The sequence below is a fragment of the Ovis canadensis genome, chromosome 16 (genome assembly GCF_042477335.2).
Source record: "Ovis canadensis isolate MfBH-ARS-UI-01 breed Bighorn chromosome 16, ARS-UI_OviCan_v2, whole genome shotgun sequence".
NCBI lineage: Eukaryota > Metazoa > Chordata > Mammalia > Artiodactyla > Bovidae > Ovis > Ovis canadensis.
The window spans coordinates 28916214-28940087 of NC_091260.1; positions in this window are offsets into that span (position 1 = coordinate 28916214).

Genomic DNA, 23874 nt, shown 5'->3' on the forward strand with positions numbered 1-23874 from the left:
ACTGCTTTATTTCATCTTTCCTAATCTGTATTCCTTTTATTTAACCACTTATGTAAACTTCAGATCTCACAAAATAGGGTACAATGTATTATCCCAATATGCTGTTATATTAAAAAAAAGCTGACAAATATTATTTAGATATCCTTTTAGAGAATAATATAGTTCTAATTTACCTTGATTTCCTAATTTGACAATATCCTACAATATGCAGAGGCTCCTAACTAAAAAGTGTATATTTATTTGTAGAATTTATACAATAGATAGAGTAGCAAAATAACTGTGTTCTGGGGAAAAAAAAGATGCTTCAGGAAAGTAAATAAATGCATCTTATAAAGTTGACTTCTGAAGTCAATAATAGAAAACTTGGTTAATTTAATGTATTTTACTGCAATAGACTATAGCATAATTATAGTATATGCTGCTATTCTTAAAAATAAAAGAAAGCAATTATGACAGGGAGTAACATTAAAAATTATCTTTATATCCATGGAAGAAAAAGGCCAAACTGACTTGGAGTTTAATTGTTGAAAGTCATATACAGCTCCTTGAGGTTATATCCATAACCCTTAACCATGTAGATATTGTTGGAGTTAGATTCTCCCACTCCTCCAGTTTCCATGTGAAAAGATATCAGCCAAGACAACATTTCCAACTCCTTACTTGCTACTCCTCAAAGAGGAAGACTGGACTGACTACTGAAGGGAAGACCATTGGTTCATATTTCTCAGTTTAGTGCAGCTACCTGATAAATGATTATAAGTGCTTAGTGTTCAATCTCCTTTGTTTCTTTTTTCTACGGCAAGTGACTGCAAGGTAGCAATTCTTGGTAATTCTATCCAATCTTTAGACCCAAATATCCTCTCATGTGGGAATAGCCTCAGTAAAGCTGGATAGATGTTAGACAGTCCATTTGATTTATAAATAAAATATATTATCCAAAGAGCTTTGTATTAAAATAACAGAGGTTATGTGTTATCCCTGCTGCTGAGACTCCAGTGGTCTTTGTTCTAAATTGTGTGGTAAAGTCTAGGATGTTATTAAATGACTCCTAGAATGCCATCATTTAATTTATGAGTTAAAAACACTAAGAAATAGAAAAGGAATTGGTGGATTAAATGTGGAGAACAAGGAAACTTCTGCTTCTCAGGGCAGGTGGCTTAGTTCTTAGGCTTTCGTGAATAAAGTCATCTAGACCTTGGTGGATTATAACAGGTGATTTTGGCAGCTGTTTGCAGATGGAGATCATTATTTATTTATCTTTGCAGTATGGTACTGCTTGCAGGATTTTGGTTTCCAACCAGTGATCGAACCTGTGACACATGCAATGAAAGCACAGAGCCCTAACTGCTAGACCACCAGGAATTCTCACAGATGCAGACTACTTTTAATAGCCTGAGCTTAATAATTCCTGGCTATAGAGACAACAACATCCGTACTAATGTAGCTTGACATAGATATACTGGCCAATTTGACTGCTAAGGCCCCAAGACCAAGTCAGGGAATATATCTTTGTAGGCACTGACAAGTAGGAGAATATTTGTTGCTTTCACTGTTTTTCCAGACATGTCTACGTGCTAGGACTTTCAAAGGCAACACATCTATGGTCTGTCTCTCTACAGAACATAAGTAAGATTCTTGCTTTATATAGTCTGTGTGATGCCTAGGAAAGCTGTGTTATATCAGCTTCTCTAAATTTTGTGTCTATTTCTTTAGGATAGAAACAGCCAAAATTTATGTGAATTTATGTGACTCGTTCTCAGGCTCTTAAGAACCTATGTCTTCTCTTCCCATTACTATGTGATCTTCTTCAGCTGGACCTTCACTTAATTACACAGGTATGACTGAGCAATAGCTGACTATAAAAGAACCTAAGTTTAGCAGGAAAATTTATCGATCCATTAGATACTTTCTTGTTCAGTCACTCAGTCATGTCTGACTCTTTGCAACCCCATGGACTGCAACATGCCAGGCTTCCCTGTCCTTCACTATCTCCCAGAGATAAAATATTTACTGAGGTGATAAGTAAAAGAATGAATAGAAGGTATAGTTAATCACTGACCTACCCACAAGACAAGACAAATAACTGTAAGAAAGTCATGGGGATATTGGGACATGGAATGAACGGTAGAATGTGGTATCTATAAGTAAATGGTGACACAAAATAAAAAGAGAAAAGGACAAGAACAAGACAGAAAACAAAGAGAAATGATTAAATTCATGCTGTATTGTGAAGTGTATTTTAAGTAACATTCCAGGTTTAAATGTGATAACAATGTTAAGTAAATAAAGGTTCTCCATTTACATTGGTCTCCATGTAACAGGGTCATCCCAAATTGCTGAGAGATTCGCGAATTTATAAAACAAATTAAGTGGAATTACTTACATGCTGAGTTCTTTTCAACGTCAACTCACCAAATGATAGAGAAATGTAATACTAAAAGCACCCATGACAAAGATGCTAAAGTATCTTCGCCCCTTGCCAATCCCTAGCCATGTATAGCCTTGGTATTTTTTTCTTTGTTCTGCTATCTCAATACAGGGGCTGAATAGTTTTCATAATCTATTTAACTTGCTATAAACCTTAATCAATAAAACACTCATATAGTTTGAGAACACTGAGATCCCAATAGGCTGTGCAAATAATGTGAACAAATCAAGGAAAAGCAAAATTCATTTGGATTTAAATATACATGAAGATTTTCTCAGCCCTACGTATGATAAAAAGTACATCAGCCACAATGAGACACCACCAACTTAGTGTGTATGTAAAAATGCCCCCATTTTGCTTTCTACATTTTATCAGTTCTAAGATGCATACTTTCATGCAGTCATATCTTTGAAATTGACATGTATTTTACCATTGTATCATTTTAGATACAATGAAATATTATAGATGAAGTCTTTGTTTCATATTGAAATACTTACATGAAATTAGTTAAGCTTCTGAGGCTGGTTTATCGTCACTATTAAAGATACCATATTCTGTGTTTTTCCCATTGAATTGATCAAGATGGACTGGTTGTGCTCTAATAAAAAGCAATCCTGAAATCTCAGTTCTTAACAGAAAAGTTTATTTCTTTCTCACCCTCTATATTAGTTGTAGGTCAGCAGGGCTCTCTGTTAACCGGCTTTTTAGGGTCTCAGGTTAAAGCATACCCTCTTGACGTCGTGGCAGGAACTTACATGATAGCTTCAGTGACAGAAAAGAATGTGAAAAATTGCATATTGGCTGTTACAGCATTGTATGTATGTCACATTTGCTCACAATCATTGTCCCAAGAAAATCACATGGTCATGTTGGACTAGAAAAGGCAGTCCTACCATGCCATGCAAAGTGGGGAGCCCTGGAGTACTTGTGTGACTCACCAATGACCCCCAAATTTACCTCAACACAGCTGTTGCTTTCCTTACCCTGGCTTTGTTATTTAGCTAAGTCATAAAAATGTCAGTCTTCTTATCAAATTAACATTCAGGAAAATAATAACAGACTCCATCCCATTTGACAATAATTTTGACAAGAACACAGGGTTATATGTATAACTCCTGAAATGGGCTGGATGTGTCCCTCACATTTATATGTTGATGTTCTAACCCTCAGAATCTCAGAAGGCAACAGTATTTGGACCCCAGACAGGATCTTTCAAGAGATAATTAAGTTACAGTGAGGTTATGAGGGCAGATCTTAATCTAATCTGACTCCTTTAGTTATAGTCTGAGCAAACTGGCAAAACTCCCTCTTCTCACCTTGACCTTTTCTATAGTTAGAATGATGAATGCCAGGAATATCATTTATATTATAATAGTTTCTGATATACTAAGTAATCTCTCTTCTAAACTGAAGGGCTTGGAAAAAGTTACTATTCTTAGTGCTTTTGCCTAAATTGGCTGCCTCAAAGTTTAGTCAGATGGCAATAAGGATACATTACAGAACTTAGAATTCATGCACCAACTTGAAAATAGTCTTTCTATTTTCCTGGACTTTGACATTATGGACTTCCCTCATGTCTCAGCTGGTAAAGGATCTTTCTGCAATTTGGCAGACCTGGGTTCAGTTCCTGGATTGGGAAGATCCCCTGGAGAAGGGATAGGCTGCTCACTCGAGTATTCTAGCCTGGAGAATTCCATGGACTGTATTCCACAAGGACTGTATAGTCAATGGGGTCGCAAACAGTTGGACATGACTGAGCAACTTTCACTTTCAACACTATGGGATTCAGTTATGGCTTAAAAAAAAAAAAAAAAGCCAGTAGGAAACTAGCATTTGTATCTGTAGAGAATGAAAAAAAAAGTTATCTTTATAGTCAACAAGATAATTCCACTTAGGAAGGAAACTACCTTTGTTTAGAAGATAATTTTGAATGCTGCTTTTACTGGAGAGTGAGACCTTGTGGGAAGAGGCTAGCCGAGTATTAAAAAAAAAAAAAAAGACTTTAAAAATAAAAGCAAATAAGAATTTGGGAGTTCAAAGTTAGGGATAACCATGGCCTATGACTTAAAGATTTTTTTAAAAGTTAATTTCTAAGTTTAGGTCACTTGGCTGCAGTGCAACATTGTCTGTCCCTTTATACTGGTCTCCTCCACTAAATATGCTATATTTACACACACAGGTTATCTAAATACTACACATGTAAATGTGTTCAGGCAAGGAAACTAAAATGCACATTGAGATCAACACTAGGTGAGGTATAAATAGACTTGCAAACCCATCTTCTTCTGTGACTCAGAGAGGTAATAAAAGTGGGTAAAGCCTGTGTAGGTAGGATAAGAGAGGCAGCGGTGACTTAGAAGATGCTTCACTGGAAAAGAGCTTTATTTACTCTAGCAGATTCTTGCCTTGGAAGATAAGGGTTCATTGAAGACTCATTATTATTTTTCAAAATAATTTCAAAATGATGGTATTTATGTAAACTTTCCTGATTTTTAAATGTGGACAACTAATTTAAGCAGAGTGCATAGACCGTCTAGAGACTGAATTCCAAATTCAAGTTTTGGATTTTGCAAGACAGATCAGAGAAGGAGAATTCAGTGAAAACCAGAATTTGAAACCAAAAAAATGATCATAAGACCTTCAGACTCTAGATAGTTTTATTTAAAAAATACATTAGACATTTTACAGGATATGCAACGTGGAATTTGAAGATAATCTTACCTTGATCATAAATAAAAGAAGGAGCCCAAGAGACATCTGGATTCACATTTAATGGTGCCTATCTCATTGTCACCTCTTTTTGTCCAATAATCCTTATTTAAGCAATTTTGTGTGAGGCACTTACGTGAGGATCAGGGGCCGAAGCAACAGTTTCTCGTTTCCATAAAGTCTGGATGTATAATGGGACTTTGTGGCAAACATTTGATGGATGGATAGATTAATGGAAGCATCATAAAAGTGCATAGTTTTTCAGTGAACAAGGATTTTAAAATCTCAAAAAGATAAATATTAATTTTGGTTCATAAGGGTAATCTGTAAGCAGCTTTTTGACTTCAAATGTTTTATGTTGGTAATAACATAGTAGTAAATAATCACTTTGCACAGTAACTGACAGAAAATGTGAGGTTTATATTTTCAGCTTTAATATAGTCAAATGCATCAGGCAAATGGCTTCAGCTTTCCGAAAAGCAAGATGTCTTGCAAGCCATAATTCTTCAGAAACCATTGACAACAGAGGTGGAGGAGAGTCTAAAATGAATGCTGTTATAAGGTCCTCATTTTAAGAAATACTTTCTAACATAAAATTTACTTCTAAATTATAGAAAGACTTTAAAGACTTTCAGATAATATCCTTATAATTGTTTAAAATTTTTCATGTGGCAAAAGGGTTTCAAATAAGCAGGCCCTCACCCATTCCACCAGCATTTGTAAACATACAAAAATTAAGGATATTTTGTTTAGTTTTCTTGAGAGTCCTGGCTTACATTCCTTCAGGATAATCTGAGAAGAATTAAAATTTGATCAAACATATTTATCTTCCTTGAGATATATGAGATTTGAATATGACCAACCTAATTATTAACCTTCATTGGAAGGACTGATGTTGAAGCTGAAACTCCAATATTCTGGCCACCTGATACGAAGAACTGACTCATTTGAAAAGATCCTGATGCTGGGAAAGATTGAAGGTTGGAGGAGAAGGGAATGACAGAGATGAGGTGGTTGTATGATATCACTGATGCAATGGACATGAGTTTGAGTAAACTCCAGGAGCTGGTGATGGACAGGGAGGCCTGGTGTGTGGCAGTCCATGGGGTCACAAAGAGTCGGACACGACTGAGTAACTGAACTGAACTGAACCTGATTATTTATCCCTGTTACTAAACTTTGCAATGCAGGAGACTTGGGTCTGATTCCTTGGTTGGGAGGATCCCTAGAAAAGGAAATGGCTACCCACTCCAATATTCTTGCCTGGAGAATTCCATGGACAGAGAAGACTGGTGGGCTATATGCATGAGGTTGCAAAGAGTCAGACATGACTGAGCGACTAACACACAAAAAACTACTACTAACAATTTATTTTAACCAATCTTTGACTCTTCAATATCCATTCATTCAGTCTGCAGATTACCCATCTTCTTCACTGTCTTCTTTTTCTGTTCTAGTCTGCCTTTAAGGATTGAAGGTTGCCTTTAAGTAATTGAAGGTTGAAGAGTAGAAATTCATATGACAAATGTCAGTATAGAGTTGCAATTAAAGGAAAAATCCACAATGAATAGTCATGTTGACACGACTATGCAGCAAACAAACTTATAAGACCAACTAAATTATAATATGCTCCTGTATACATGTATATCAAATTTATTTGCTGGTTAGGAAAGCAAAGGCTTTTACTGCATATTTGTGATAAGATTTGTACTTCTTCTGGGTAAGTATCTGAGGTTTATTTGCAGATTTGGCTTCTGTATAAGGTATATGAATACATATAATAAATAGCTAAAGACATTCAGAGAAACTTATATGCTGTGGCTTTTATTTAATTTCTATTGGTAGGTTTTATTCAAGTAATGTTTTTAAATATGAAAAATCAGTTTTTGGTGTTAGGAATTCCTTGATATTATTATCAAGTTACTTGCAGTTTTAATCAATATTGTCTTAAAATGTACAATCCTAGGTCTCTCTCTCTCTCTCTCTCTCTCTCTCTCTCTCTCTCTCTCTCTCTCTCTCTCTCTCTCTCTCACACACACACACACACACACACACACACACAGGGTTGAAAATGAAGCTGCCAATATTCAACTGTTTTTGACCTGAAAAGGAGCACTTCCATAATGTTCAACCTGATATGAAAGTATCCATTAAATGAAGATTAAATGTTCTGATAGAACACAAGGTCTGCTCTTTAGAAAGTCAGCCACTTCTGAAACAGGGAATGGGTCAATTAAAATCTAAACTCTCTAGGAAAAGAAAAAAACCTTCCAGTAATTTATTGAAATACAATAATTATAGAATGTACTTTAAAAATGGAAGTGATTGTGAGGAGAAATTTTTTAAACATGATGTTGGAAAATTGTATAGTTGACTTTGAAATTCTTGCGAGTATTTATTGTTTGGGGGTTGCTTTTAAAATTATGCTCCATGGAAACAACTGCCTATTATATTCCTGCATCCCAGTTCAACACTGAATTGAAGACAACACCTTACTACTGAAAACTTTTCAAAACCTTCTTGTGAAGTTTTTTCTAAGAGACGCTATTAAAGATTCAACACACAAATCATCTCATTTGTCCCAAATGCAGCATGTGCATCTGTAATTCTGAATAAACTATAGTATGATAGTTCTTCAAAAAGCAAATGTGAAAAACATAGGACCAGTTGGTCAATCTAAAGAATTCAGCTTTGGTTTAAGGAGATAAGAAAAAACAAATACCTTTTCTTCCTTCAAGTAATTCATCTTCAGATGGTGGCAATATATACAGAGTATTTGCAAATAGAAAGAGGAATGAAAGCATCCATCAATAAATCCTTTTTCTCTTTTCGAAAGCAGTTTCTCATTCTTTATCTGACTTTTTTAGTAAGTTGATTATGATAATTGCTATATGTCCTTCTGGAATGCAGTGATGAGCATGTGAATGCTTCCTCATAAAATTATGAAAAAATAGGGAATTGGAAATTAAATATGAAACAGGGGGAAAAAAAAGCACAAGAAAATGGGGATAAGGAGGACAGGCTAAACATACAGGAAACAAAAAGCAAATCCCTTCTCAGCTGGTGGTGTTAGAAACCACCCTTTAATTTGAAAATCAGTACAATATATGCTGATGAAAAAGCTTTAGTTTGTTCAAAATAACTGCTGCGTTTGTCAAAGAACATTTTGCTTAGTACATCAAATGGAACATTTTGGAGCTCTTGTGTGAATAATATAGCCCAACATATTCCAGAATCAGCCATAATAGGTAGTCCTGCTTAGGCTAAACCCTATGAAGACTCAGTGTTTTCGTAGGAAAAATGAAAGAGCTTGGTGATAAGCATTATATTGAAGAAAGAGAAAACAAAAATTTTAGTGGATCTTACTTGGGTTTTCCCAAATTTTCAGGTCTATCCTGTGAATTTCACCAAAAGTAGAATTTAGTCAACATTCTTTGTGGTCATATTATACAGTAGGTATAGGATTACTAGTTTTCACTGTTAAGGACAACACCAAAAAAGAGACAAAGTTGAAAATCATTACAATTTACTGTAATAAGCATAATGTTATAAACCCAAAGTACTAGGCAGTAAAAAAATAAAAAGGGACAGAATCAAAGCTATTGGGAGGGTGAGCCAGGGCTGGCTTTTGGAGTAGTCACATTGAAACTGAATCGTGCAATGTACAATGTATACTGGAAGTACCCAAGTGGCAAATGGGATGGGAAAAGGCCAAGAAAAACTATGTTCAAAGCCATGAAATGAAAGAGCATGGATTGTTTGGTAAATTACATGTAGTCTCTATAACTATACTGAAGATATGAACGAAAGAATGGAAGGGAAACTCTTCCAGCTACCAACTGTCACACACACACCTCATGAAATTAGAAAGTCAGTCCAGAACCTCGTCTCTTCTCCTTCCCTAAAGATGCCTGAACAGCCTCATTTCCTTTTAAACTCTGCTGAGCTCTGAGTACCTGACAAAAAGGAGACACACCTGCCCCACTTTGCATGCAGAGACGACAAGTAGATTTTATGAACCTTTTATTCCTTCATCTAAAGGATCTTCCTGTCTTTCTAGAAGAAGTAACTAGGAAAATCAAATCTATAGTGGTCTCATTATGATTCATTTTCCTGTTGCATCACCAAGAACTTCATTGCATATAGATACAGAGGGAAGGGTGGTAAAAGAAAGGGTGTGTGGAGCCAACACAACTTGTGGAGTTATTTACTCAGGGTAAGAAGTATTCAGAAATTAATTAAATTCTAAGGGTTGACTTAAATCATTATTGGAATTCTAAACTAAATGCAGCTACTAGAAAATTACATTAGATGGACTTTGATTAGACTTAGGTGAACAGCTACTAGATGCAGCTACTAGAAAATTACATTAGATGGACTATGATTAGACTTAGGTGAACATGAAGTGAAGTGAAATGAAAGTCACTCAGTCATGTCTGACTCTTTGCGACCCCATGGACTATACAGTCCATGGAATTCTCCAGGCAAGAATACTGGAGTGGTTAGTAGGTGAACATAGGTATATGGGAATACTTACGGAAAAACTATATGCAACAATTTTTACTGATAACTGTTATTGTAACTAATTTCTAGTTAATTTAAATTTTATGTTATTGCTATAACCAAAGCTCAAAATTGATAAATGTTACTAACCTGACAACCAGTCAACTTGAATCCTTGATAAACTGTCAGTTCTGCATTCTTTCATAAACAAGAGGTGAAAAAAGTAAAACAAGCTCCTATCAGAATTATTGCAAAGATCAGAGTGTTTGTGTAGTCAGTTGTATTGCCTAATCCCTAAGACTGCGTATATGTATATTTACAGAGGGAAATTAATTATTGTTGCTAATGATGGCTTTGAACTATTGTGAAATTTTAGTAGTGAAAGGTTATATTTTATTTAGTGTGCTATATTTTTATGTTGGGGAAATAAGGAAGGATGCTGTAGAAAACTAGACTTGTGGGTGCATCCTTGTTCTTGAGGTTACCCAGTCAAGAGTAACTCTTTCATTAAAGTTACTATTGCATCATTATTTTTCTGCTTATGTTGCTATTGTTCAGTCACTAAGTCACGTCTGACTGAGATCCCATGGATGGCAGCACACCAGCCTTCCCCATCCTTCGCTATCTCCCAGAGTTTGATCAAATTCATGTCCATTGAGTTGGTGATGCCATCCAACCATTTCATCCTCTGTCAATCCCTTCTCCTCACGCCCTCAATCCTTCCCAGGACCAGGGTCTTACCCAATGAGTCAGCTCTTCCCATCAGGTGGCCAAAGAATTGGAGCTTCAGCATCAGTCTTTCCACTAAATATTCAGGATTGATTTCCTTTGGATTACTTGGTTTGATCTCCTTGTTGTCCAAAGGACTCTCTTATGAGTCTTCACCTATTTATGTAGTACTTACAATATGCCAGATAAATATTACAAATATTAGCACATTCAGTGTACATAATAACAAGGAGATCGGTCCCATTGAAAGTGAAAAGTGAAAGTGCTAGTTGTGTTTGACTGTTTACCGCATGGACTGTTTTCTGCCTGTGGAATTCTCCAGGCAAGAATACTGCAGTGAGTAGCCAGTCTCTTCTCCAGGGTATCTTCCTGACCCAGGGTTTGGAACCTGGGTCTCCTGCATTGCAGGCAGATTCTTTACTATCTGAGACATCAGGGAAGCCCATAGATCCCACTAGTATACCTGTTTTGCAAATGAATCAAGTGAGAGCCATATAGTTTGAATAACTTGCCAGAGGATACAGAGTTGGCTAGAGAATGGTGAGGCTAGGAAACAAACCCAGCCAGCCAGGCTTGAATCTGATCTTACTACTCTGGAACATATTATGCAATAAAAGGGATAGATTTTATGCTATATAAACTCCAAAATACATTTTCAGGAAAATATACCAGAAGGACAGTTTCTTGAGTTCCCCAGGTTTTCTCTAAGGAGACATTTGTAGACATCGATGGTAATCTGAATAGTGTGAGGCTCCCCAGGTTGGCAAAGCTATAGTTGAGGGTTTGCTGCTAAGCTGCTAAGTAGCTTCAGTCGTGTCCAACTCTGTGCAACCCCAGAGACAGCAGCCCACCAGGCTCCCCCATCCCTAGGATTCTCCAGGCAAGAACGCTGGAGTGGGTTGCCATTTCCTTCTCCAAGGGTTTACCAAACGATTAACCTCAAAAAACTTCACCTAAAATCTCTTCATATGATTGCTAAACTTGCCATTTGAAAACTTGAATCCTGGCTTTAATACTTGCACTTCACATACAATTTTATTTTATAGTCCCAGTGCCATTTTGCATTATACACTTTTCCCATGGACTCTAAAATTATATTTGTTGTTACATATTTTATTTTTTAATTTAATTTTTATTTTATGTTGGGATATAGTTGATTTATAGTCTTGTGTTAGTTTCAGGTGTATATGTATAAACGTGTGTGTGTATATATATATATATAAATATTTGTGTATATATACACATTTTTTCAGGTTCTTTTCCCATTTAGGTTATTATAGAATATTGAGTAGAGTTCCCAGTGTCACACAATAGGTCCTTGTTGATTATCCATTTTATGTATAGTAGTGTGAGAGTCAGACACGACTGAAGTGACTTAGCAGCAGCAGCAGCAGCAGCAGTGTGTATCTGTACTTATCCCTCCCCCCACCACCTTTCCCGTTTGGTAATTATAAGTTTGTTTTCAAATTCTGGAAGTCTGTTTCTGTTCTATAAATAAGTTTATTTTTATCATCTTTACAGATTCCATATATAAGTGATATCATATGCTATTTCTCTGTCTGACTCCACTTAGTATGACATCTAGGCCCATCCGTAATGCTGCAAGAGGCATTATCTCATTCTTTTAAGTGAGTAATATTCTATTGTATACATGCACCACATCTTCTTTATCCATTCCTCTGTCAATGGATATTTAGGTTGTTTCCAAATCTTGGCTGCGGTAAGTGCTGCTACATTGAACATTGGAGTGTATTTATCTACACAAACACACCCACACCCACCCAGGAATAGGACTGCTTGATCAAATGGTAGTTTTAGTTTTTAAGGGACCTCCGTACTGTTCTGCATAACAGTTGTACCAATGTCCATAACAATAGGAGGGTTCTTTTTTCTCCACACACTCTCCAGCATTTATTGTCTGTAGCTTTTTGATGATGGCCATTCTGATGGATGTGAGGTGATAACTCATTGTAGTTTTGATTTGCATTTCTCTAATAGGCTTCCCAGGTGGTGCAGTGGTAAAGAATCCTCCTGCCAGTGCAGGAGATGCAAGTTTGATCCCTGGGCCAGGAAGATCCCCTGGAGTAGGAAATATCAACTCATTCCAGTATTCTTGCCTGGAAAATTCCAGGGACAGAGGAACCTAGCAGGCTACAGTCCATGGGATTGCAAAGAGTCAGACACAACTGAGTGAGCGTGCACGCACACACACACACACTCACAATAGTGATGCTAAACATCTTTTCATGTGTTTGTTGGCTATCAATATGTCTTATTAAGTGAAATGTACATTTAATTCTTCCACTCATTTTCTTATTGGGTTTTTTGTTTTTTGTTTTTTTTTGATCTTGACCTATACAAGCTGTGTATTTTGGAGATTAATCCCTTGCCAGTCGCTTCATTTGCAAATATTTTTTCCCATTCTGAGGGTTGTCTTCTCATTTTATTTATATTTACCTTAGCTGTGCAAAAGCTTTTAAGTTTAAGTAAGTTTCATTTGTTTCTTTTCTTAAAATTTTCATTACTAAAATTTTAAACCTTGTACGGAAACACCAAAGAGCCTGAATATCCAAAGTAATCCTAAGAAAGAAAAATGGAGTATCACATTCCCAGATTTCAAACTATACTACAAAGCTACAGTAATCAAAACAACATGACACGGAAATATTGATCAATGGAACAGGATAGGAAGCTCAGAAATAAACCCACATACCTGTGATCAATTAACCTACAACAAATAAAGCCAGAATATACAACAGAGAAAAGACAGACTCTTCAGTAAGTGGTGCTGGGAAAACTAGACATGTAAAAGAATGAAACTGGAGTTTTGTCTAACACCATATTAAAAAAATAAGCTACAAGGGATTAAAGGGATTAATGTAAGACCAGAAATCATAAAACTCCCAGAGAAAACATAGGCAGAACACTCTGACATAAATCACAGCAATATCTTTTTGGATCCACCTCCTATGGTAATGAAAATATAAGCAAAAACAAATAAATGTTTCCATATTTTAAAAACAATATGGAAGAAATGCCAGTTAAATCATGATACATTGCTGTCTAATTTAGAATTTTTACATTGTACTTATGGAAAAAATATTTTAAAAGAGAGTTTAATGATATTCCATATAGAAAATACTCTTGAGAAATTTGTATGCAGGTCAGGAAGCAACAGTTAGAACTGGACATGGAACAACAGACTGGTTCCAAATAGGAAAAGGAGTACGTCAAGGCTGTATGTTGTCACCCTGCTTATTTAACTTCTATGCAGAGTACATCATGAGAAATGTTGGGCTGGAAGAAGCACAAGCTAGAATCAAGATTGCCAGAAGAAATATCAATAACCTTAGATATGCAGATGACACCACCCTTATGGCAGAAAGTGAAGAGGAACTAAAAAGCCTCTTGATGAAAGCAAAAGTGGAGAGTGAAAAAGTTGGCTTAAAGCTCAACATTCAGAAAATGAAGATCATGGCATCTGGTCCCATGACTTCATGGCAAATAGATGGGGAAACAGTGGAAACCGTATCAGACTTTATTTTTTGGGGCTCCAAAATCACTGCAGATGGTGACTGCAGCCATGAAATTAAAAGACGCTTGCTCCTTTGAAGGAAAGCTATGACCAACCTAGATAGCATAATTCAAAAGCAGAGACATTACTTTGCCAACAAAGGTCCATCTAGTCAAGGCTATGGTTTTTCTAGTGGTCATGTGTGGATGTGAGAGTTGGACTGTGAAGAAAGCTGAGCGCCGAAGAATTGATGCTTTTGAACTGTGGTGTTGGAGAAGACTCTTGAGAGTCCCTTAGACTGCAAGGAGATCCAACCAGTCCATTCTGAAGGAGATCAGCCCTGTGTGTTCTTTGGAAGGACTAATGCTAAAACTGAAACTCCAGTACTTTGGCCACCTCATGTGAAGAGTTGACTCATTGGAAAAGACTCTGATGCTGGGAGGGGTTGGGGGCAGGAAGGGGACAACAGAGGATGAGATGGCTGGATGGCATCACTGACTCGATGGACATGAGTCTGAGTGAACTCCGGGAGTTGGTGATGGACAGGGAGGCCTGGTGTGCTGTGATTCATGGGGTCACAAAGAGTCGGACACGACTGAGAGACTGAAGTGAATTGAACTGATTAAGTTATTCCTAAAAAGTTTTCTACATTTTGAATTTTAATCCTCTGAGTCATTTTTCAGTTCAAAGTCAATGATGCCATAATTTTGCTTACAGGATCATCCTCTGTGCCACCAAGAACACTGGGGGATTAGCAATTTTTAAAAGTATCCCACTTAATTGTTGCCTGGCTATTAAAAATACACCAATTTTAAGATATGTCCCAACTTCAGAGATACTAAAATGTGGAGTAAAATGTGTATCTTGGAATTGATGGAATACATCATGTAATGGTGACTGAGCATAGTGATTGAGCATAACACAAGAGCAGTCACATAAAAATTTTGCAAAGATGAAGAGTCTGTGGGCATGCCCATCTGTCTATGAGGCTAGAAGAAATGTAACATAGCCACCACAGCCAGAGCCTACCCAGAAGAACACTAAATGGCATAGAGCATGTGCTGAATAAACAGCTTTTGAATGAAGGAGTCTCAGTTTCACAGCAGAAATAAGCATTGTCTCATACCCATTTATTGGTATAAGTAGTTATTCAACAACTCATGTATTAACTAGAAAAAAATTTGAATTATCTGGATATATTATTCAATTCTGCATTTTACATAAGCAATATCCTTGGCATTTGTTTTCATAAATACTACAAGTTTGGGGGGAAGAAAGGAAAGGTTTGAATACCAAGAAATTATTTTGATGGCCAAGTGAGTTTCTGCAATGAGCAGAGGGCATGTGATGAAACAGATGCCTCTGTGTGCTTGGCTAAAAAGCTAGACTAATTTAAAAAGGGAAATTAATAGGAGCCTACTTTGGGCTCATCATAACAAAATTTTGCTTGATTCATATATGCATATGAAGGGCCTACTTGATTGTATTTTTCTTTGTGGGGGAATGGCTCACTTATTTCATCAGATGAATAATTGTTTTTTCATTAAGTGCAGAAGCATGTATATGATTCTTTGTTTTCCTTTGAACTTTATTGGTTATCATACTTCTGAGAATATAGATTGATGTGCAGCAATAATCTTGAGCTATCTGCTAACATTTTGTTTTATCAATATGATTTGATTCCAAGTCCAATCAATTCCCATATGCTGATTTGGTAAAGTAATAAATGTCAGAGCACTTGTTCTGCCCAGACTGAATGATAGCCACAGTGGACCTGCCTTTTTTAACAAATGTGTTTAGAGGAGAACTACCTGGGATATAGAAGATTAAAAATTAAATTATCTGAAGAATTTGCAAGCACAGAGTCTAGGGGAAGTTTAGTTTTTAAAAGAGAAGGCAAAATGGAGAGGAGAATAGATACTTTTAAAGTCATTTAGAATGTACTGTTTAGCCTACACCAACTTTGGATGACTTCGGGATGGAACCAAAGATAAGGGAAGAATTCTGTCTAGGCTAAGTATACATGTTCTAGTGGTCCTTGCTACTCAAAGATGGAATGTGTTGCTTCATGTTGTTATGAATTGCCAATTCCTTGAGATAGTGAATCCTAGGATGAGCAACAAATATTAAAGCTGTCATTAAGGTGACTCTAGCATCACTAGATGAATTAACTGAAAGACTCGTAAGATCCCAACCCTGAGTTTTATTACATTCAGGAGATAAGAGAGATGGTGATGTATAATAAAAATAATATACCTTGGCTTATAGGCTAGACATAATAATGATGTGTGTCAATGCTTTGTGATACGTATTAAGATACAGTTTCTGAGAAACCTTGCTCTGTTAATTATGCTCTCTGTCCCCTGAATATTCATCCTCTGCATCTGTTTTCACATTTCTGCTTGAATATCTTAGCACTTTTCAAGGGACATTCTAAGTGGACCTTTCTCTGACACTATTTGTATTTGGACTATCCCCAGAAGATTTAATTACTTCTTCATCAATATCATTATAGTGTTTTACATATATTTGAGTGGAATAATTGTATGATTTCTGCTCACATTTGTTTTCCAAATCCTAAGGAAATATCAATTCCTTGAGGCCAGATACTGAACTGATTAACTTCACTTGTATGTCAAATATCTCATGAATTCTGGTTGCTGGGAGAAAATTCTCCATAGATTCCTTGTGTTCCTATATGATGTAAACCTTCTGAGTCAAGGACATATTTGAATAGCAGACAGTTTTGAAATCTAAAAATGGTGTACACTACTGGAGAGATATAGAACCATCTTCTTCCTGAGGAAATTCCAAGAAAGAAAAGATAAAACTTTCTTGTTCCTTCCCATCCATGGAGGTTGTTGTTCAGCTGTTCAGTCATGTCCGCCTCTCTGCAGCCCCCATGGACTGCAGCATACCAGGGATCTCATCCTTCACCAACTCCCAGAGCTCGCTCACTCATGCCCATTGCATTGGTGATGGCATCCAACCATCTTGTCCTCTATCATACCCTTTTTCTCCTGCCTTCAATCTTTCCCAGCATCAGGGTCTTTTCCAATGAGTCAGCCCTTCACATCAGGTGGCCAAAGTATTGGAGCTTCAGCTTCAGCATCAGTCCTTCCAGTGAATATTCAGGACTGATTTCCTTTAAGAGGGACTGGTTGGATCTCCTTGCAGTCCAAGGGACTCTCAAGAGTCTTCTCCAGCACCACAGTTCAAAAGCATCAATTCTAAAAAAACAAAAACAAAAACAAAAACAAAAAAACAAAAGCATCAATTCTTCGGTGCTCAACTTTCTTTATGGATCTTCTTCTTTTTAAAAAAAATTTATTTATTCTAATTGGAGACTAATTAGTTTACAATATTGTGGTGGTTTTGCCATACATTGACATGAATCAGCCATGGGTATACATGTGTTCCCCATCCTGAGCCGGCCTTCCAGCTCCCTCCCCATCCCATTGGTCTGGGTCATCCCAGTGCACCAGCCCTAAGCACCCTATCTCATGCATCGAACCAGGACTGGCGATCTGTTTCACATATGATAATATACACGTTTCAGTGCTATTCTCTCAAATCATCTCAACCTTGCCTTTATGGCAGCTTTCTTTATGGTTCGACTCTCACATCCATACATGACTACTGGAAAAACCAGATTTGAATAGACGGACTTTTGTTGGCAAAGTAATGTCTCTGCCTTTGCTTACATTTCAGGCAGCAAACTTTAAGAGAGACTTTCCTTTGCTCCTAGAGGAGGCTGCCCAGAATAATGAGTAATCTCTCCTTCGGGATGGATACACAAACACATATGCCAGTAACCTCCTAAAGTTTCCTTTACATTTCCTAAATCTGGGGTTTCTCTTGTGTGGTACATGTTACTGCTATTGTTGTTTAGTTGCTTAGTTGTGTGCAACTCCAGGGACTGTAGCCCACAAGACTCCTCTGTCCATAGGATTTCAAGAATAATGGAGTGGGTTGCCGTTTCATTCTCCAGGGACTCTTCCTAACCCAGGGATCCCACATCTCCTGCATTGAAGGCAGATTCTTTACTGCTGAGCCACCAGGGAAGCCCATGCCACTGCATATGTGGGCAACTATTTAGACTTCATTGCATCAATGGTGGGTTTTGCTGTGCATAATAAATGATCTGTTTCTCTGACCTAGGGGACTTATGTGAAAACATAGATATGAAAGTGTGCCTGTTAGCTCCCAAACAGGGTAAATCTCAGACTCTTCATAGTTTCTGACTTCACACTGCTCTGCATATATGTACCCATGAGTATGTGTGTGAATATCATCTATGTGTATACTGCAGCAAAAGGAAGAAGAGGGGAATAGATATTAAACAGATAACTATACTCTAAATTGTGGTCATTTCTGATAGAGATCAAAGTTGTATAGGCACAGAGAGAAGGAAACAGAAATTGTAATTCTAGTGAATAGTGGCTATTTTTAAATGGGTGATAAAATACTAACTCAAAGCAACTTTGAGATAAGGTGAGGAAAGAGTTCTCAGTGATTAAATCTGTCCAGTTATCTAGGGAGTTTATCTTTCCACAGGTTTCCTCTCTGCCCCTTAATTTTATCTGCGGTGAAAGCTTTCTGCAGACACCTTATTTCTAGGCATGACCTGAATTATTTGGTTTTCGTCCTTGCGGACAATGAATCATTTTCTATTTCTCATCCTCCTCTTTGCCTCTGGATGACCTAGGGCTTTCTGTGACCCCGAGGCCTCCTCCGTAACTTGTATAAGAAGAAGATAGCACAACACTACACTTTGCTAGAAGAACTGTTCCTTTAAACAATAGACGTCAGAATTAGGAAAACGAACAGAACAAGCAAATCAGAGCCATTTCAGCTGCACTCTTTAATGGAAGAGTTGATAGTCATTTTGCCCCATTGGTGAGGATCTGTTGGTCATCTGAGGAAGAGCCACAGATGTGTTTTCATATGTAGCAAGGGGAGCACTATTTTTTATCTTCTTTGTAGTAGACCTGATATTGCATAACTTGAGTTGATTTAGTTTGTTTTCCTTTCTCTCTCTCTTTAGGTTCTAGGGGCATTAGCAAAATCTCGATTCCCCAGACTATGTGAGACAAACTCCTGCCAGTCTCAGGGAAGGTGTCCCTAACTAGTTACTTCCTGTCTTCTCCCTCTGGGAGTAGTGGGGATGAAGCTGAGGCTGGAGTGAAGTAAAAGTGGTTTCCTTAGGCAATCAGCTAGGCTGAAAGTGATGGTTAGAGTATGAGAAGCTTCGTCCCAGCAAAGCCCCACTTTCATCCTTCTCCCCTATGGTCACCCTAGACCAGTAGGCATTCTTATCCCCACAGAGTGCTGCTGAGGAAATAGAAAGGTGTGTGTAAGACCCCAACAGACTGGCCTCTTCCTACAGTGCATGACCTTGGCTACAATGATCAGCTCAGAAGCAGAGAAATCAAGTGAGTCACACAGACCAATCCCAGCCTGACTTTGGAGCTGAGAGGTCATGACTTAATAACCACACACATCCAAGAAATCTCAGAAAGCTTCAACATTCAGGACATACTGACCATCTTATACACAGCCATGAACTTGGCACTCCAGGGACACAGTCAGGTACAAGGACTGACCACTTCATACGAACTCACCATTCTATATCCATAACTGTTCTATTTTCTAGACACATCAACACACATGAACAGACCATTCCATAGACAGTGACTCTTCTTGACCTCAGATTATACCTCATCTGCACCTGGGAGTCACCAGTGGTCCCATTCTACTGCCGGTGGAGCTTTGAGTACATGGGACATGCGGTAGGAAGCAGTGATGGCCTCGAGTCTTCTGTGATAACTTCTACTCTGTGAATGTCATGGTGCATTTTTGTAAAGGGAAGGTAAACTTGGTTTCTAAAATGAATTATTACAGCTAACGAACATGCAAGTATCCAGGAATGATACTGATGTGTATTCTCAGTTGCTCAGTTATGTCTCTTTGCAACCCCACGGATTATAGCCTGCCAGGCAACTCTGTCCATGGGATTTTCCAGGCAAGACTACTAGAGTGGGTTGCCATTTTCTTCTCCAGGGGAATCCATACAATGCAGGGATAGAACCCACGTCTCCAGTGTCTCCTGCATTGGCAGATAGATTCTTCACCACTGTGCCACCTGGGAAAACACAATAATGCTAACTATCATTTGCTGAGTTCTTAATATTCAACAAATATTTTATATTCAATGAAGTGATACACATACACATATGCACACACAGACATAATAACTTTTTTCATTCTTACAATGATACCATGAGATAGATCCTGTTAATACTTCTATTTAATAGGTGAGGAAAGAGAAGCTATAAGAAGTTGAATATCTTGCCACTGTTACAGAGCCAGTACCTGGAAACTCAGGAAGTAAATCCGTGCAGGTGGACTCCAGAGTTCCCTTTTTTAACTGCTATTTCCTGCTCAGTGTCTAATTTTTCTGTTATTGACACTGACAAATTTTAGTTGATGACTTTGACTTTTCTGTAAGTATTCATGTGTTGTTTAATGTTCAATTAATATTTTTTATTTTCATTAATCTTACAATGTTTTAGCATTTAACATGTGCTACTTGAACCTAATATACTGCTTTAAGAGGACATTAATATTATGTTCTTCTCAGCTTTTTATAGGAATAGACTCTTTTTTTGACTACATCTCATGGTTTGTGGGATCTTATCTTCCTAAAAGAAAGTGAAAGCCACTCAGTCATGTAGGACTCTTTGCTACCCCATGGACTATACAGTTTATGGAATTCTCCAGACCAGAATACTGGAGTGGGTACCTTTCCCTTCTCCAGGGGATATTCCCAAACCAGGGATCGAACCCAGGTCCCTAATAGTGAGTGCACCAACTTGTGACCAGTAGACAGCTAGGGAATTCCCAGAATAGACTCTTGAATGAATCTTATTATTCCTTCCAAAACTTCTAATGAGATCATAATACTTTTTTTCCCTAAGAAATACAACACCCAATTGATGACCACACTGTCTGATTTACCTCTTCAAAATATGAGTTTGGGCTGGTGTAGTCTTCTCATACTTTCAAAATCAAAGAAATCTGGAAAAGAAAATGACAACCACTCTAGTATTCTTGCCTGGAAAATCCCATGGACAGAGAAGCCCGATGAGCTAGAGTCCATGGGGTTGCAAAAGAGGCAGACATAACTTAGTGACTAAATGGCAACTATATATATATAGTTGTCATTATATATATATATATATATAGAGAGAGAGATATATATAGATAGATAGATATAGATAGTTGCCATTATATATACCATTTCATATATATATATATAAATATAAATATAAATCCTTATACAAAAAAATCAAATCCCACAAAGAACTGAAACCAGTGTGCTAATATATATATATATATATATACACACACATATATATATATACACATACACATTATATTTATATACATATATACACACACATATATACATATACACACATAGAATAAATATCCCTGCACATGCATACATAATATATTACAACACTAGTAGTATCATCACTGGTCGCTTATCTGTTCATTGACTGTAATGCCCCTTTTGAAAACCAAGCTCACTGCACCTTGGGAGAACACAGGAAAATTCCATAGGATAGAATAAGAGTAACATTATTTGGACTAAAGAAGAAAATGATAGTAGGAGCATTCTTTGACTGTTCTGAGGACTTTTGTTTATCCTGAAATTTCTGCCATCTGGCTTGTTTTCAAAGTATTCAAAATATCAAGAAGTGTGAAAATTAGGAATTCTCCCCATTGTAGCAAGCAAGGAAAACAACTTTTCAAATGAAACCTGCTTGCATGGAAGTTGGAGAACCTCTGCATTGACACTTTTGCCTCTAAGGCTTTAAAATAAATAAGTTTACCAAAGACTACTGGGGAAGAGTAATTACACAGAAGCCACTATTTATGGGAAATTGACACAAATTATTCAGACACCAAGGAATACTTTCTAAAATATCCTTGGTGTCTCACACAGGGATCTGATATTATCTCCTAAAGACAGAATGTTTGCATATGAATTTCCATATATTCCTTATATTATCCTAATCACTTTAGAAAAGTAGTTCTGAGTCTTGGCTGCACATTACTGTTCATCTAGGGAGCTTAAAGTGTATACTTACCTGGGCCAGAGCTTCTGATTTAATTGGTTTGGGATGCAGTTTGAGCACTGAGATTTGGAAAAGCTTCCCCAGTAATTCTGTGCAGCAAAAGTTTAAAACCACTGTTTTACTGTAACTCTGCTGTTCTAACTTTACTTCCGACTTCAACCCACCTTCTCCCTCCTCATCATCCCCATCTGTACATTCTTCTCCTCCCCTTGCCTTAGTCATGAACAGCTGAGAGATGTATGTACTGCAAGGCCTGTATGTAATACCTGCTGCTGCTGCTGCTAAGTCGCTTCAGTCGTGTCTGACTCTGTGCAACCCCATAGACGGTTGCCATTTCCTTCTCCAAGTATGTAATACCTAGAAAGTATTAATTCATGAACTTGTCTGGAGATTTTTTAACTCAATACTGCTAGGGACAACATGCCTACTATATAAGGACAAAGTTATTAACATCTGAGAGGTCTAGATTATGACTATGTAATACAGTAATTTGAGTATTTTTGAGCAATATTTGAGGAAGAAAATTCCAAAAAGAATGGAAATTTCTATTATTAGCATATCCTAAAAAGTAAACCATATTTTCCAGCACATTAACAAATATCTATGAAAATAGAATGCATGGTCATAAAAATTTTGACAATTATTAGGTAAAAATAAAGTTAAGCATGTTTTCCTCTATAGAACTATTTGAGCACTTATGTGCTGATATATATTGTGACTCTTCAAGGGTATTATGTTATTCAGCATTCACAAACTTATGTTGACCTTTTTAATATTGAGGGAAATAATTTTTAATATTGATTATTTTTATTTTCTTTCTGCTCTTTTTCCATCTCTTGCTGCTTCTTGAAGACAGGAAATTTAAAAAATAAAAAAAAAAAGAAATTCTTATATTAAGGGGCTATGAGGATAATAGAGTACTGGATGTAGAAGTATATTTTTAAAAAAAGTGGAAGATTTACACAGGGTATCAAATACCACCAGGGCAAATTTAGTGCCAGATGATATTTTAATATGTCCAGTGTGTGGTGCTTAGACTGATTAGACCATTGACAGCAGATATTATGCATGAATAAATTGTATCATGTTCCTCAGGGTATTTGTTAAAACTGCAGAGTTTCTTACTGGATAGAACTTTCAGATAGTTGGAGAATTTTCATACAGAAACCTTTCATCTAGTTAGGAAACTGTTCCATCTATTTTCCTTTCTCTAACTCTAGGATTTTTTATGCTTTGCTTCCTTGGGAGCTTCTAAAGTAGTAGAAGTGTTGATAAATATAGTGTTTGTTTTATCATTTATTGAAATGAGGCAGAGTACTCTTCAGATTAATGGCTTAGTGGGAGTGTTGCAGTTTGTGTGGAAAATAGTGTGGTAGTTCTTCAAGAAGTTAAATATAGAATGACTAAATAACTTAGTGATTCCACTTCTAGGCCCATACTAAAAAAAAATTGAAAACAGAAACTAAAACAGATAGGTACTCATGTGCCAGAGAGTATAACACTAGTAATGCAACACTAGTTCCAAAAGCCAAAGTGTTCATCTACAGAGGAATGGATAAACACAAGGTGGTGTGTCTATGTTATGGAATTATTATTCCGCCATAAAAAGAGTCAAGCTCTGATAGATGCTATAACCTAGATGAACCTTGAAAATATTAAGGTACATAAACCAGATACAAAAGGACAAATATTGTATGATTCTTATTGGAAATACCTAGAGCATGTAAATTCACAGAGACAGAGAGTAAGTTAGCAGTTACCAGGGTCTAGGAAGAAGGTGAAATGGAGGAAAGTGCTAAGAGGTTCAGAGTTTTTGTTTGAGACGATGAAAAAGATTTTGAAAT